This window comes from Cryptomeria japonica, chromosome 5 (genome assembly GCF_030272615.1).
Source record: "Cryptomeria japonica chromosome 5, Sugi_1.0, whole genome shotgun sequence".
In the NCBI taxonomy this organism is placed as follows: domain Eukaryota; kingdom Viridiplantae; phylum Streptophyta; class Pinopsida; order Cupressales; family Cupressaceae; genus Cryptomeria; species Cryptomeria japonica.
The window spans coordinates 778,878,595-778,896,160 of NC_081409.1; positions in this window are offsets into that span (position 1 = coordinate 778,878,595).

Genomic DNA, 17,566 nt, shown 5'->3' on the forward strand with positions numbered 1-17,566 from the left:
AACTACGTAGTAAAAGCTTAACATTGCCTCTCTATTTAACATTGTCATTAGTCAAAAATATTTAAAGTTTTAGTAGTAAATGGTTGTATTATTAGTTCTTGCTGAAGGTTGGATTTTTAGCTATTCGTATTTTTAGTTTTTTATTTTTTTCTAATGTTTCAATATTAAAAATATATTTTTATTTTCAATAAAAGTGGATTATTCCATTAAATTTTTTTATTTTTTTTACGTAGGATCCAACCCTCGGAAGAAAAGTTCCGGTCACAACTCATAAAATAAACCTATAGTATCTAACAAATCAGTTTATACACCCTGCCCAAAACCAATTTCCACAGTTGCTATCAATGGAATAAGACAAAATTTTCCAAAGCCTTGTGCCAAATCCCATGAGCCAAAAACCTTCCTGCCAAAAAAGAAAGTATCAAAAAACCTTTGGAAAAACATTATTGTGTCAAATACCATGAGCTCGAACTCTCCTCCAGACAACGAACATGAATACTTGAAATGAAATGGGAAAGCAGGAATAATTATCATCATAAAATTTTACATCAACATTACTCAAGAAAATCACATAACTATTGCTGCAAACGTTCCCATACCCTAGAAAGAATTTCCTCAAAACCCACCTCTCGCTGATTAACATTGCTATCAATGGCTAAATTTGCCAAATAATCCACAAACTTATTAACTTCTCTATAATAATGGGATAACAAGAAAGATTCAAACAATTCTAATTTTTGTAAAATGAGATCAAGTATATATTGCAAATTCCAACAATTCAATTTTTTTTTCATAACACATTGAATAATCACCATAGAATCACCTTCAATTGTTAAGTCTTTAATGCCCAAAGAGATTGCCATATCCAATCCAAAAGACAAAGCATGAAATTCCGCATAATTGTTAGTTTAAAACCAATAGCATGACACTCAGCTCAAATAAAATTTGCATTGTGATCATAAATTACCATGCCTACCCCAACCGGCCCAGGGTTACCACGAGAGGCCCCATCAAAATTTAGTTTAAAGTGCTAGCAGAGCATCTCTTACCTATTGCATTATTCTTTTTTAAAATTGAACCATGAGAGGGTAAAACCGATAGCATCTTCCAAACACTAGTAACTCTATTATCCCAATGTGAAAAAGAAGTAAGATTTTCCAAATTCTTATAAATAAACGACAAAGCAACCTCAGAGATTCTAAGACTCAATTTTTAATAGAACCTTAGACACATGAGAACTTGTTTTTTTAAATATCATGTTGTTTCGCTCTAGCCAAACATTCTAAATCACAATAGATGGAGATATGATCCAAAGACATACATAAAAAGATGAGGCAAACATAAAGGGCCAAGATCTAAAATGGGAAATGAGATCCTTACCAATAACAAAGGATATATTTAACTTCTCAAACAACCACTGCTAACATTCATAAGCATAATCACAATGTAGGAACAGGTGTGAAGAAGATTCCAAATTTTTGTTACAAAGGACACAAGGGAAGACAATAGTAATATCAAGCCTGACCAATCTCATACCTATAAGGACTCTATCCTGAACTGCCAACCAAGCAAAGGCTCCTCCTTTAGTAAGACAAGCCGAATGCCAAAACAACTTATAAGGCCAAGATGATAAATCTTTAACAGTGTACTTACCAGAAATATTCTTTGTTCAAATAAGTTCATCCTCAGAATCAGAAAGAAATACAATTCTATCCCCCAAAATCTTCTCAAAATCTAATTTCATACTTTGATCAACATCTAAGAAATCAATCGACTTCCATCTAGCTAACTTAAGGGGTCCACTAGTCACAATTTCAAAATAATCTACTACAAAAACACCCCAAAGGGAGGAAATAATATTGATCAGAGGAGACCAATCCCTAATATTCACCAGAGGTGTGTGTCCATTCCATACTTCATCCCATAATCTGACCTTTCTACCATTAAGAACAATCCATGAGAGATGAGGCAAAATAATTGATCTACATTTACAAAGGAAATTCCAAATAGCAGAACCCGAAGGCAAATTTGAGACTTTGAAAATGTATACTCTCGGTCCATTATTTAAATATTTGGCAAACATAATCTATGCCCATAAGGAGCTAGGCTTGTCATATAATTTCCAAACCAACTTAGCATCTAAGGTTAAATTTTGATTCTCCTTGACTCCGAATTCCTATTCCCCCAAGTTCCTTAGGCAAACATACCTTATCCATGCAATTAAAGGGAGTTTCTTCTTGCCATCTTTATTATTGTTCCAAAAAAATGAGATATATGTGAACAACATTCAAAACAGATTTGATGAGAACAATTTTACCCGCCAAAATTGACCATCTATGATTCCATGAGAGAATTCTTTTAGAAATGACTAAAATAATCTTATCTCAAAAACCGATCTTATCTTGTTTAACAAAGAAAGAAATCTCAAAGTAAGTACATGGAAGATTTCCAATCTCAAATCCCCAAAAGGATTGCAATTAACAATAAATCATTTTCTTCAATTATGATGGGATGATGCCGTTATGTTTTAAACTGAAAGTTATGGAAGGTAATTTAAGTATAGCCAAATCTGAATAATGCTTCCCCCATTGCCGTGGAAGGTACTTTAAGTATAGCCAAATCTGATTGCCGTGAAAGTTCTGGAAGGTACACTAAGCATAGTACAAATCTGAATAAGGCTTCCCCCATTGCCCACACTGCCAGGAGCCACATATAGGGGAAAGGACCCAGTAGTTGAGCATGTACCAATTGTTGTGAGGGTTGTTGATACTTTTTGTTTAAAAAATTGAACAAATAAAACCTATTGTTTGAAACAAAAAATATCAATTTTTGTTAGCAAATGTACCAAAAGTTGTTAGGAAATGTACCAATAATTGTTAAGAAATGTACTAATATTGTAAAAAATAACCAATCAGGGGATGCCATATCAACTGCACAACTATTGGGGTCTCTTTTGCATGCCTATTGGTCTCACTTTTTTGGGGGCTCTTTTGGACACCTTGGCAAAAAGCATGCTGATGTGGCCCTGAAACCTTAGTTATAAGCAGGGGACTTGGCAAGTAAGCTGCTGTAAAAAAATTGGAGTGATTTGAAATTTCCAAGTAGGATTTTGAGAAGCGCGAAGTTAGGGTGCACAACTACTCGGTCCTTTCCCCTACAGGGATTCTGTTCAGTTTATTCAATTTTTAACTTTTTATTTGTAAACCTGAATTTATACGATCAGTCAGTACACCTTTCTTTTTTCAAAAATCAGATCTACAACAACAGTCTCAATTTCATCGCACGTATTCAACAAAATTGAAACAAATAATCCCAAATTTTACTGCGAACTTTCTGAGTTAATGACGCATACTAGCATCAATTGAATTAGAATATTCAGATATAAGCTTCCTTAAGTCATGTAATTATTTTACCTCTTCGGAGCAAAAAATCTGCTCGAAATCCTAGTTTCAAAATGTGCAAGAAGGAAAAATAGTAGCAAACAGACAAAATTACCTTCAATTGAGATATAATGTTGTCCACAGTCTGAGGAATCACAAAATTGTTGATTTGGTGCAGCGCGAGATTGCCAGTGAAGGCGTGAAAACTACAATACCTGAAATCATGCTTACCCACAATTAAGTTTTTTATCCAAAAAAAATATGGAGAAAACAATTTCCTTTAGTTTAATGAGCAGATTACAGGAAAATTAAGTACAATATCTAAGATTCTAAGGATAAAAGGGTATAAAAACTATTTTCAAACAATTGCAAGCAGGTCAAGTAGGTGTGAATGAGCAGCAAAGAAGTATACTTGCCTCTATAGTGACTCAGGTCCAAATCTCACTACGGTGTCCTCTTGCCGTCTTGCCTGTAAAGACGGCCCCTTATAACCTTGCTTTTTATCAGATCCTCTGAATTATAGGCTAGGGCTTTGTAGGAACTGCAATTGTAGAGAAATAAGATTAGGCTTTAGAGGCCACGAATCCAAGCTTCATTTATTTTGATTTACTGTAATTTGCATAGTAATTGCATTTATTTAGACGCAAATCTGCAGTGGTGGCATATGCTCTACTGGGATTCAGCTTCTTTTTGTACCTCCTATCATTGACAACCATGCACAAAGCCAGCTACACCATCTACCTGTCAGCTGCATGAAAAAAACTAAACCCCTAATTGCTAACTGTTTCTTTCGATCATTCTTGACCTGCAGGCTGCAGCCTCTGCACAAATGATAATCCCGAGATGATGGGATAGTCATAGAACACACAGTTAACAACTTCCTATTAATTATAGGTTTCCAAAAATTATGTGTGTTGGCACATAGGACATTTGCGCTTTAAGTGCTATTTCTTTAAAAAAATTGTTTGCAGTCATGGTCACATGGATAACGCCCGCTGTTTGCAAGTTTTACAGAAATGCTTAATTGGCGCTTACTTATGTAACTGGTTCATCTTGTCAGTAATTTGGTTTTGTTCTTAGGCCACAACGACTATTTTTAGCTGTTGTTGCATTCCTTCTAAACCATACTTTAGTTATAAGTACTTGGTTAAGTATGACGTATTTCTGGAATACAGAGTATCGCCACCTAATATCCATAGTAAAAAGAATATTAAAACCATTATACATATTATCTATTCTAACTCAGACAGAGAGAAAATCATAGGAACAATAATAATCAGCACATTACAAATAGTGTCAAGAGACATTGATATCTTTTTAATGGGAAACTTTCACAGATTATCTTCTCAATCGGATGTACAACCATTGAGAAAGTCACAATCCATGTATCACTTTTGCAAGCTTTGCAGTCATATTGAGTTGAAATCGCACGAAATATTATCATCACAATCAATATTACTAAAAAGTTTCTCACAAATATAGCCTTCTCTTGCCATTTTTGTGACAGAAAGATTGACTGAAAACAATACAGAGTTTGTTTGATTACCATGGCCTTACATAAATGGAGCCAGCCTTCGTAATTATCGCGCCTTCTGTTTGATTACCATTCGGTTGAAAGAAGAATCCAAGAATATATGGCCAAACAGATTATTATCGATTATAACTCCCAGTTATAATTGACACCGTCAGTTTAGTTATTATCGATTATAGCTTTCTTTCCTTTGTTGGTTGGGATGATCTTAAACAGATTAAGATGAACAGTGTGGGTATTCTACTTATATCAAAACTGTTCAATATCAAACTTTCAGAAATAGTACATCTAGCCAGGCAGATCATTGTATTATTTATTAACCGAAATCCACAATTTAATATTCAAAATCAACCATTTGTATTATTTATTAACCGAAATCTACAATTTAATATTCAAAATCAACCATTTGATGTCAAAAATATCCACATAGAATTTGTGTCTTTATCCAATGCAAAACACACAAATACCAGTAAAACTAATTGTCAAAGAAAATGTAAAATGTTTGTCCCAGTATGCCCCCGTAAAACTTATAGTGTAAATATGCCCACTCGGAAAAAGTGGTAAAAAATATTATGAATTATGATTTGAAACCATTTTTCGATACCGTAGTAGAGAGCAACCATGTGAAGTTTCATGTGATTTTGAATCTATTTGACTATGCTACAAGCGTGTTGAAGTTCAGGGGGACCGTGATCGTCACAGTGGTAAAAACCTTAATTTTGAGCTATAAATAGTGAATTAGCCCTTTCATTTAGTCATTTAAATTTATTTGATTTTGTGGACCTCTTCTTGATTTTAGTGCTTTCCTACGACTTTGGAGTGTGATGGTAGGCCACAGAGCAAGAATGCCCAACACTTGAGGCATGGTACGTATTTCGAAAAAAAATTCTCTTTTTTTCTTGTTTTACCATTTTGATGTCAGAGAATTTTTTTTAACTTATGTACAATTGTATCTTGATTTGTTCGCAATTGTTAATATTTATGCGCAATTGTCTCTAAAAATTCGTAATTGTAAATTTTGATGCACATTTATTAATTTTGATTTGCATTTGTTAATTTTGATGTGTATTTTCTTTAAATGGTTCACATTTGTCTTTTTCTAATGCGCAATTGAACTTATCAGTTTGCATTTGTTGATTGTGATTTTTTTCCAAAATACTTGATTTGATTTTTTTTTGTCGAGTGCAAATAAATTATCTGATTTTTTTCTCATGTTTCGCTTGCAGGAGAACTTTTGTGTGTTGATAGGCAAATAGACAAGGCCTAATGGTCTTGATTAGTGAGATGAGTTGTCACAGGAGGAGGTTGCTCTAATTAGGAATTTGGGATTATACCATATTCTCCATCTTCTAAAGTTTACAACCAACAGGGCCATGATTAGTGCTTTGGTTGAGTGGTGGCACTTGGAGACTTGTTCCTTTCATTTTCCCATAGGAGAGGCATCAGTTACCTTGGAGGATGTGTGGCATATTCTTCATGTTCATATATATGGTGTCAAAGTTACATTCGGTTGTAGAGATGGTATTCGGGGTTTATGCGATCTATTTGAGTGCACTGAGAAGGATCTGCAAATACGGGGTGGATATGATATCGCATGGAATGCTTTGGATTATGATGATTTGATTGTCGTATTATGAAACATTATAGTTGGTCCTCTGATTCCTGATAGGAGGACACATGGATTTCCAGTTAGTTGGCGTAGAGTTGTCCATGATACGATCATACGCAAACACGTTTATACTTGGGGTCCTTGTGTATTAGCCACTTTATATCATCTAATGCATTGGGTTGTTTATCTTGGACAAAAGTCCATTGGTTACGGGATCACATTGCTCTAGGTATGGGCTTGGGAGCACATAGCCATCTTTCGATCGATTGTCCATGTTGATCTTGGTGTTGAGAAGCCATATGCATATAGATACACGATTGGCATTAGGCATAGGGTGTCAAGAAACACCCTTTACTGGAGACATCAGATTGATATTTTACAGTACTTTTCATGGAGGTCCTATCTTGATTGCCCCAGTTGGACTGATGATGTGCAACATTTTCCATATTATCATTACCAGAGACATTTGATTGGTCAGGATGTGGGTACCCATAGAGTTATTGAGATTCATCTTCTTGGCTATGTACCCTTTCATTTCAGGGAGGTATAGGGGGTTCTCGATGTTACTACTTATTTTTCTTGTATCTATTGAGAGATCGAAGATTGGGGAGCTTGTGTGCAACCTCATGTTGCTATTGCAAAATTTGATTCTCTTCGACTAGTATAGTGGGGTTCGTTCGTTGGGTTTGCAGATCCCTATGCTACACCTCAGTATGATGCTTGGTGGGTGCATCATATGCCAGTACCATTGACTCATCCTACAATTCCTATTTCCCCTCAGTAGATTCGACATAGGAGGGCTTAGAGAGGGAGAGGGAGAGGGAGAGGGAGTGATGGCAAAGGGCAGGATGGTGGAGGCTGAGATAGGGGGAAGGATGAGGTGGCAGTTAGACTGGGTTGATTGCAACAGTAGCGGAAATGGAGGAAGAGTGAGAGGATAGTGAGGAGGATGTAGACATCAATGGAGACACCAAGTCTATGAGCAACTCTGGGCGAGATGAGAGTGAGAGTGAGGATTCTGAGACATAATCATCTAGAAATGGAGGGAGTGATGGTGGGGATGGTGACGGGTAAGACATTGAGATACCCTAGGTTAGAGATGTTTCAGCCACAGAGGGAGGTGGCAATGAGGAGGGTGAGGATAAGTAGGTGTTGAGAGCTCGAATTAGGAGCTTGGAGGATCTAGTTGTCATATTGAGACAACAATGGATGGATGATATGGAGCATTTCTACAGAGCATATGGTACCTTGGAGGCAGAGAGAGATTTGCTTATGGGAGAGATGGATAGGGATACTTGTAAGAGAGATCATCTCTAGTGAGAGTGAGATAATGTGGTGCAGAGGGAACATGTGGTCATGGATGCTTATGATGATTTATTTGGCCTAGGGACTGGTGCATGGAGGTAGTTAGATAGATTTTTTAGTGCTTCTTAGGAGTCTATATACTATAGATAGGCATACAAGACAGGTGTTCCTGAGGATCAGAGGGAGCCTAGCTATCAAGCCTATAGATCTCAGAGTGGATCTAGTAGAGACATGATTCGATGGACGAGAAATGGAGACGTAATGGGTCTTCCTAGGGAGAGATGATGGGATCGTTCTAGAGATAAAGGCAGTGTCAGTTGAGACACTCTATGTTGTACTTGATTTGATGTATTCTTACACTTTTTTTTGAGATAAATATGATGCATTTTGGCGGCGTCTTACATGTCTTGTGTTATTTCTATGATGTATGATTCTATGTGACGTGTCTATTTGATGTTTTATGTGATGCATTCTATGATTCCATGTGCATTCTATTTTATGTGATGTGATGATATGATGGTGCATCTAATTCTTTTGATATTGATTAATGTGATAATGAATCTGAATTGAATTTTACATGACATGATATTTATCTAAATGAATCTAATGCAATTAAATCTACATGAAGATGCACTTAAGCTAAGTAATAATGGAACAGAATCTAAGTAACACATATTTAAGTGATAATGCAATCTAACTTATAGCAAATGCACTTAAAATGAATGCAACTGATATGAATGTTTTGTACTGCTAGGATACATTAGTGATTGTACCTCTTGAATTAGAAGAAGTGTTAGTAATAAAGATAGATTTGGAAAAGATGATGAAGAGATAGGTTCATAATAAAGAATTGACTGTGTTAACTTGATAGAAAAGTTGATATGATATGATAGTAATGAGTACTGTTCTTTTCCTTTATTCATAGTGCAATACATTATCAACATTGAGCCTTATTATATAACAATGAAGCTTAGTACACCAAGGTATAAGGAACCAGGATGTATAGATATCTCACTGCAAGAAACAAACACGTAGCAAGAAAGGAATGAGCCCTCTATCCTGGGAATTATGCTAGGGGTCGAGGTATGTGTGGCATTCACAAGTTGAATGCTCCTATCACACACACCCACTAGAGAAATTGCCCCAAAACTTCATTGGCTCACACGATAAAACAACAAAAAAAATAAAGGATCATGAACATCATGGCTCCTCTAGTCATTTTTGGACATCCTTGAGTAACATAGAAACATGATCTTCGCCAATTGATAAAAGATAAAAACCAAATTAGATAAAACTCAGCAGCTAGACTGACTGTGCCTTTGCCTTAATTTGTTTGATATTATTGTTGATAATGTATGGTTTCAAAAGTTTTGGACCCCATTTAAGATTGATTTGTCTAGTTTCGAGTGTATCTGATTCTGTCTAAGACATGATCATTATCATGTTGATGTGGATATTAGTGATTGATCAGACTTGATTAGTTTGGCTATAGATTTTTTATCAGATAGTTATATCCTTTCTTTAACTTCGTGCGAAGTGTTTGTTGGATATCTGCTAGGGTATTTGTTTCTCATGAGACATTTTATTGCAAGTTTTTGATTGTTTTCGATTTTTAGGGTTTTGTGGATCATTTTGAATGTTTTTAGCTGATTTTGCTGGATTTTTTATTGGTTTTTGTATTAGATCGAGATATTTTTATAATTTTTATGTTTTGTAAATTTTTTTGTACTTTTTGTTATTTTTGATTTGTTTGAATTTTGGTTTTTCGATGTTTTATGGTTTTTTCAGGACTTTATCTAATTTTTCAAGATTTTTTTAGTTATGCCTCGAGTGTGTAGACCTATGATGACATGATGATCTAGGTGATGTGTATGGAAACAAGAAATTTTTAATATGAGTTATGCTAATGCAAGATGTATGATGAAGATACAATTCCTATTCAAAAAAGACGATTGTGTGCGTCTTTCATTCTGAAATGTACTAATTGAATTAAAGGTTTGAAATGTTTCAGAGATAGGAATTCAATCCGTTCTCACAAGGATTTATATCATCCAACCTAACACACTATGTAACCAAGATTTATGAATGGAGGCATGAAAAACTTCACCATCAATTCTTGAACTTTGATCTCATTTTACCCATGTCTGTGCACTTGAGTTTATTCCTACCCTTATAACCATTACAGACACTTGGAATCTTATGTGGCTAGCTACATGAATTATTCTAACTTCAAAATCAACCTAGATAGAGTTTCACTTCCAACAAGATTTTAGGGCTTTGATGAGGTTATACACCATAATCTCTCGATATTGTTCCATTTCTAGTAGACGTCCATAGCCTTGATGGATTTATTCGCATGTTCCCTTAGTCAATCTTTTATTACACATTTTTGCATGATATTTCAGTTATATATCTATGCTATTTTACCTTGAGATGGATATTGGAATAGCACTTTTTTCTTTTATTTTCTTGTCTTGACTTGTAAGTAATGAAATCTACTTGGGTATGACAATTACAGTGGTGCTGAAGTAGAATTTTAGATTTTTCACTAGGTAGATGACCAACTAGGTATCTGTAATGACTTAGAACTATTTATTAATGTGTGGGATATAGCAATTGATAGACTTTGGGTAACAAGGCTCAATAGTGAAACCTCTACACAACCATGGATAAAGCTTAATCACAAGGTGGCATTGAAGATGAATGACTAAAGACCTCCTAAAGACTTCATGAACAAGTATCTAGGAAATGAGACAACCTTCACTCCTTTTAGTTCAAATAGGTGAACGACTTAGACAATCGCCTTGTTTTATTGATGCAGCTATATGTGCAAGCAAATATTATATGCTATGAAGATTGTGAATGCGATGCATTTTAGGAATGAAAATATATGAGATGAAATGCATTAAGGAAAATTATATGCAAATGTAGAAAGTAAATTATAAATTAACCCAACCCTTAGATGTAATATCTTTTTCGGTGCAAGTTGTTCATGGGATCAAGGAGTGGATCTCCCTCCATTGTTGTTAAATGATAAGTGTCATTTCCAACTACTCATGTGATGACAAAAGGGCCTTGCTAATTTGGTTAAAATTTTCTTGGCTTCTCTCGCTCTACCAAGTTCCTCTGGTTTTCCTTTAATAAAAGGTCTTCTACATCAAAGTGACATAGTCTTACTCTTTTATAGTAGCTCCCACGTATTCTTTTATGATAACCTTGTAAGTGGTTCAGGCGGTCTGTCTCTTTTCATCCAAGAGTTCCAACTCGCGCAACCTTGCAAATATTTGATCTTCATCAGATATGATATTCTTTAAAGAGATCCTCAGTGATGGTAATTCTACTTCAATAGGAAAAATGGATTTTGTACCATACACCAAAAAGTAAGGTATGACACCTATTGTTGTGCATGCACCTATTGTATAAGCGCATAGAGCAGGATTGAGCTATATTTGCCAATCTCAGCTTGCTTCATTGACAACCTTTTTCAAAATTTTAAGGATTTTTTTGTTTGTTGCCTCTGTCGAACCATTTCTACGAGGATAGTATGGAGTTGTAAAGAGTTGTTGAATATGGAACTGTTCGCATTGGTATTCCATATCAGTAGATAATGTAGCTCAAAATAAAGTTAGCTATTTGCTTGCCTGTAATATAGGTCATAGGGATTATCTCAACCCATTTAGTGAAATATTATGTGATAGTGAGCATGAACTTGTGTCCATTGGATGAAGTAGGGTTGATTTTCCCTACCAAATCAAGTCCCCATTGTGAGAATGGCTATGATGATGTTATTGGTTGAAGATCTTGTGCTGGTGTATGGATTAGGTCTCCACGAATCTGACATTGTCTATATCTTTGCACATATTTGTATGCATCTTTCTCCATTGTAGGCTAGTAATAGACTGTTCTCAATACTGTTTTAGCTAGAGTTGGGCCACTGACATGGGCACCACAAATTCCATCGTTAACTTCTTGTAGAGCTAGTTGTGCTTCATTGGTATTAATACATCTAAGTAAAGTTGTATCCAAGCTTCTTCTATATAGTGTGTTTGCAATGAGGGTGTATCTAGATGCCTGCCTTATGAAAGTATTTCTTTGATTAGATGAAAGGTCGGGTGGAATATATTGATCATGTAGATATGCATATATCTCTTGATACCAAGGGGATTCTATTAGACAATTCAAATAACCAGAAGACAACTGAGAGGGGCTGGTGAATCAGTTGTCACAGATTACTGGAACATTTAGCAATTAATTCTTAAATACTAGAACCCAACACATTAATACCAGAATGCTTAAGCCAAATACTAGAATAACAGTTATACTAATTAAGCATAAACAATAATCAGAGAATAAATACTATCCACATGACACCAAGATTTATATGTGGAAAACTCGATAAAGGGAAAAAACATGGTGGGAAGCCTACCCATGGTTAGATAATACTTTTGCAATAAGTATGTGAATTACAATTGAGGGGCCTACACTTGCAAGAAGGCCAACAGCCTAGATCGTACTGCTCATCACAAAAGGAGTCTCACTCACTACATAGAAATCCATAATACAATCTAGAAGAATAAATGAACTGCAAAGACAACATCTGTTCTGGTTAAGCTCAATACCGGAGGACTAAATCCTCTTACATAAACCTAATTCAATCTCCAATGATCGACCAAATCTTTTTCCTGAATGATATTACACTATTCGCACATTACATATCCATATCTATTCCTTTACCATATCCCTCTAATGATCTATAATGAGATCTTACATCATATATATACAAACCCTTGACCAATTACATAATTACAAAACATGTCAGTATTAGACTAACAAAATAATATCCAACACACAAGACATCCCAGAAATACATCAAGAGATCCAATCCACATGTTACACTATGTCGATCCATAACCTAGATCAATCGAGACCCAATATAGGTCCACATGCTAAAGCAATGATCTCCATCTGCCAAGTCTCGAACATGATTGCCATCAGCATCCTGAATCTTTACCAGAACCTAAACTAGCACCACTTATGCATATCATCAAAGATCTTCATCAAAGCTCTGTCGGTGAAACCTCGTCGGTACCACAAGCCAAGTTTCCAAGCAAACAAGATAACATCCAATCACCAAACCAAAACATACTTACTAAATATGAACATGAGTATCATGAATAATACAATTTCATAACCAAACCATACCAGAGCACACCAAATCATGCCAGATCCAAACAAACCAGAAACCATACATCCTACCAGGACCAAAAGGGTGTCAGTAAAGCATCTAAAATAGCTAGTGTTGACATCAATGACAAAACATCAATGCAACACATAATCAATTCCTCCAAATGGCCAACAATGTCCCCCTTTGGCATTGATGGCAACATTAGATGTGAAAAACATCTAAGTACCAAGAAATTCCAAACAAGTCTCCCCCAATGGAAGACAACCAACAACCCCCCACATAAAGATAAAGCAATGAAATTCTAAAACAAAGACCAAACTTCCCCTGTGAATGATATATCTTTTAAAGCTCCGAATTACACATATATCTCTCTCCCTAATGTATACAACTCCCTTTTTTTCTTTTTCACATCAATACCAGAAATCTGACAAAATTATCAAGGCAAAAACATAAACCACAAAACTAACTACTCCCCCTGAATAGTAGCATCCTCACATTAGTGTCAGAATGAATGATATCTCTGGTAATGCATACCAGACTGATGCCAAAAAGCATCAATCAGTTCTCTGTCGGAGGGGTAGAAACCCCTAACTTGTCTCTCAAGTACTCAAATGGTTCTTTAGGCAAAGGTTTAGTAAAAATATTTCCAATCTTCTCTTTAGTGTTCACATAAACCAATCCAAATTCATTCTCATCCACCTTATCTTTCAAAAATTTATACTTGATATGTATGTGCTTTGTCTTAGAATGAAATACCGGATTCTTTGATATGTCAATAGCAACAGAGTTATCACAATGAATAACTATCGCTCCAGTGCAATGCACTTTGATATCCTTCAACATTTGCTTCATCCATAGAACATGTTTATAGTTAGTAGCAGCAACAACATACTCAACTTCAACAGTAGATAAATAAGTACATGATTGTTTCTTGTTGATCCATAAAACCGACTTCTTTCCAAGAAAGAAAGCTCTACCGAAAGTACTTTTCCGGTCATCAACATCTCAAACCCAATCAACATCTGTATATGCACAATAAGTAAAGCCATCATCCTTAGGATACCATAAGTCATATTCTGATGTATCTTCCAAGTATCTAATAATCCTTTTCACCGCACTCTCATGATTTTCTCTAGGATCACTCTGAAATCTAGATGCAATACAAATAACATTCATTATGGAAGACCTAGTCTGAGTTAAATAAAGTAGACCTCCAATCGTAGATTTGTATCTTGTAGGATTTAATGGTGCAGAAACATCTTTCCTTGTCAATTTCTCATTTGTAACCATAGGAGTACTTACCGGTTTAGAATCTCCCATATGAAATTACTTCAATAATTCCTTAGCATACTTAGCTTGAAAAATGAAAATACCTTTGTTAGTCTAAGTTATCTGCAAACCTAAGAAAAATTTAATTCCCTAATCATAGACATTTCAAATTATTTCTCCATATTTTTAAAAAATTCCATGCATAACTTATTTTCACCTCCAAAAATAATGTCATCAACAAATACTTCAATAATTACTATATCATCATCAGTGATCTTATAATATAAATTAGTGCCAGCATTACCCTTAGTAAAACCAAGCTTCCAAATATATTTATCCAACCTTGCATACCAAGCTCTAGGTGCCTGTTTCAATCCATATAAAGCTTTCCTTAACCTACAAACCATGTTTGTATCATATAAAAGTGAAAAATGATCAGGTTGCTCAATATAAAATTCCTCATCAAGATCCCCATTCAAAAATGCACACTTAACATCCATCTGATAAACCTTGTAGTTCTTATGGGCAACACGAGGAAGAAACAATCTTATAGCTTCAATCCTAGATACAAGTGCAAAAGTCTATCCATAATAAATTCCTTCCTTCTGAGAATATCCTTTACAAATAAATCTAGCCTTATTCCTTACAACCTGAGCATCCTCATTCAATTGATTCCTAAAAACCCATTTAGTTCCAATAACATTCTTATTTTTAAGCCGGGGAACCAAAGTCCATGTGTTATTTTTCTCAATATGATCTAATTCTTCTTCCATAGCATTTAACCAACATTCATCTTTACATGCTTCAATTATTGATACCGGTTCAACTTGAGAAATTAAAAATACCTCATTAGTTGCCAGCCTTCTTCTTGTCATCACTGCATTGTTCTTATCCCCAATGATCTGATCTTCTAAATGATTCAATCTCACATATCTAGGAGTCCTCTGACTCTTTGCTCTTCTTCCCGGTTCTTCTGTTACTGTAGAATTTTTTGATATTGCCAGAGTAATTGGATCAAGATTTTATTCTGGTAAAGGTTCTACTGGTTCAGATATAATCATTTCCATCACCAATTCCTTTTCATAAACTCTTATTTTACCTCTATTCAGCGCATCCACCTTGACATTAGCACTATCCACAATTCTTTGCAATCTGTTGTTATAACATCTATATGATTTGCTTTCATTAGAATACCCAAGAAATATTCCTTCATCACATCTAGGATCAAATTTGCCAATAATATCATCTCTCCTGATATAACATTTATTACCAAAGATTCTAAAATATTTAATTGTAGGTGTACTGCCAAACCATAATTCATAAGGTGTCTTATTGGTTTCTCCTTTGATATGTACTCTGTTGAATGTATAAACCGTTATGCTCACTACTTCTCTCTAGTAGATATGAGGTAGACTAGCTTCCATCATCATTGTTCTAGCATCATCCAAGATAGTTATGTTCTTCCTTTCCACAATTGCATTCTGCTGAGGTGTCTGGGGAGCATAAAATTGTCTCCTAATACCATGCTTCTCACAAAAGTTATTAAACTCAGCGGATGTGAATTCTCCACCATGATCTGACCTCAAACATTTAATATTTAATCCTATAGTAGTTTCCACTTTAGGCTAAATTTATTTTTTCAAAAGCCTCAGATTTCCCCCTTAGAAAAGTAACCCACATCATTCTAGAATAATCATCAATGATTAGCATAAAATATCTATCACCCTGAAAACTTTTAAACTCTAGTAGGGCCACACAAATCAGTATGAATAAGATCAAGAACATCATTAGATTTATCTTGTATACTCCTAAAAGAGGTTCTGACTTGTTTACCCATTTGACATTCTTCACATACCAGATTATAGGGCTTCACAATCTTAGGTATACCTCTAACTGCCTTAGTTGAACTAATCTTTACAATGCAATCAAAATTCATCTGGCACGCCCTATTATGCCATAGTCATCTCTCATCAATTTGTGCAATCAAACATGTCTTCTCACTAGAATTCAAATGAAATATATTACCTTTTGTCTGTGTACCGGTTGCAATCTCCAAACTAGAGCTGTTAATGATTTTTTAGTTTCCATCCTTGAACTGTAATTGAAATCCCTTATTCACCAATTTTCCTACACTCAAAGTATTATGCTTCAAACCTTCAACAAAATAAAAATTATTGGTATTTTTCTTACCATCCAATGATATAGTTCATTTTCCTTTGATCATGCATGCTTTGTTATCTCCAAATCTAACTAGATCACCATCAAATTCTTGCAAAGATAGAAACTTCCTTTTATCTCCAATCATATGATGTGAACATCCATTATCAATTACCCATTCATCTTTGTCTTCAATTTTAGCAACAAGTGCCTTCTCTTCAGGTACATTCTCTTCGAGTTCTAGAACATCTTCCTTGATAGCCAAGAACACCCATTCCTTTCCATTGTCAGAATCACTAGTAGAGTCTTCTTCCAGTTCATCTTCAGAGTCAGTTATACCTTCCTCCTCCGCTATGTAGCATGATTTGTCTTTGTTTTTCTTGTACTTATATTTGTTCTGATATCCAGGGTTAAGCTTAAAAGATCTTTTAACTCTTTCTTCAAATCTTGAATTCCTTTTAGGACATCTAGATGCAAAATGACCAATCTTATTACATGCAAAACATTTAAAAGGTGTTTTTCCTTCATACTTACTTCTTATTGGTCCTTTAGGTACGCTTCTAGAAAATAGTGTTTCAAGTTACTCAAACTCATCATCTTCTCTCTTCATATCATCCAATTCCTTAGCATATAAATTTTTCCAATCTTGCTTACCGGTTGATGATGCGGATGCATGAAAAGCCGGTTCAGACTTTACAACTCCAGAAGGTCCAAACTATTCAAGCTCAAAAGTAGATAATTTCCCAACCAAGGTATCTTTGTTGATAGAAGTATTAGCCATTTTTCTCAACTCATTGATAGCAGTAGCCTTCATTTTGTAAGTTAGTGGTAGGGCTCTAAGGACTTTAGAAACAATTTCATCTTCACTCAGAGTTCCACCACAACATTGAATTCCCATTATAATCTCATTTACTCTTTCCATAAATGCAGTAATCCTTTCATCTTCTTCCATGCTCAGGTTTTAATATGTCACCCGGTAACCATCAAGTTTAGCAATCTTCATAGTAGGGTCACCTTCATTAAGAGTCTCCAACTTATCCCATATAGCCTTTCCATATGATTTGTCAGTCAATCCCATTATTTGGTAATCAGAGAGTGCCCACAAGAGGGCTTCTCTATATCTACAATCA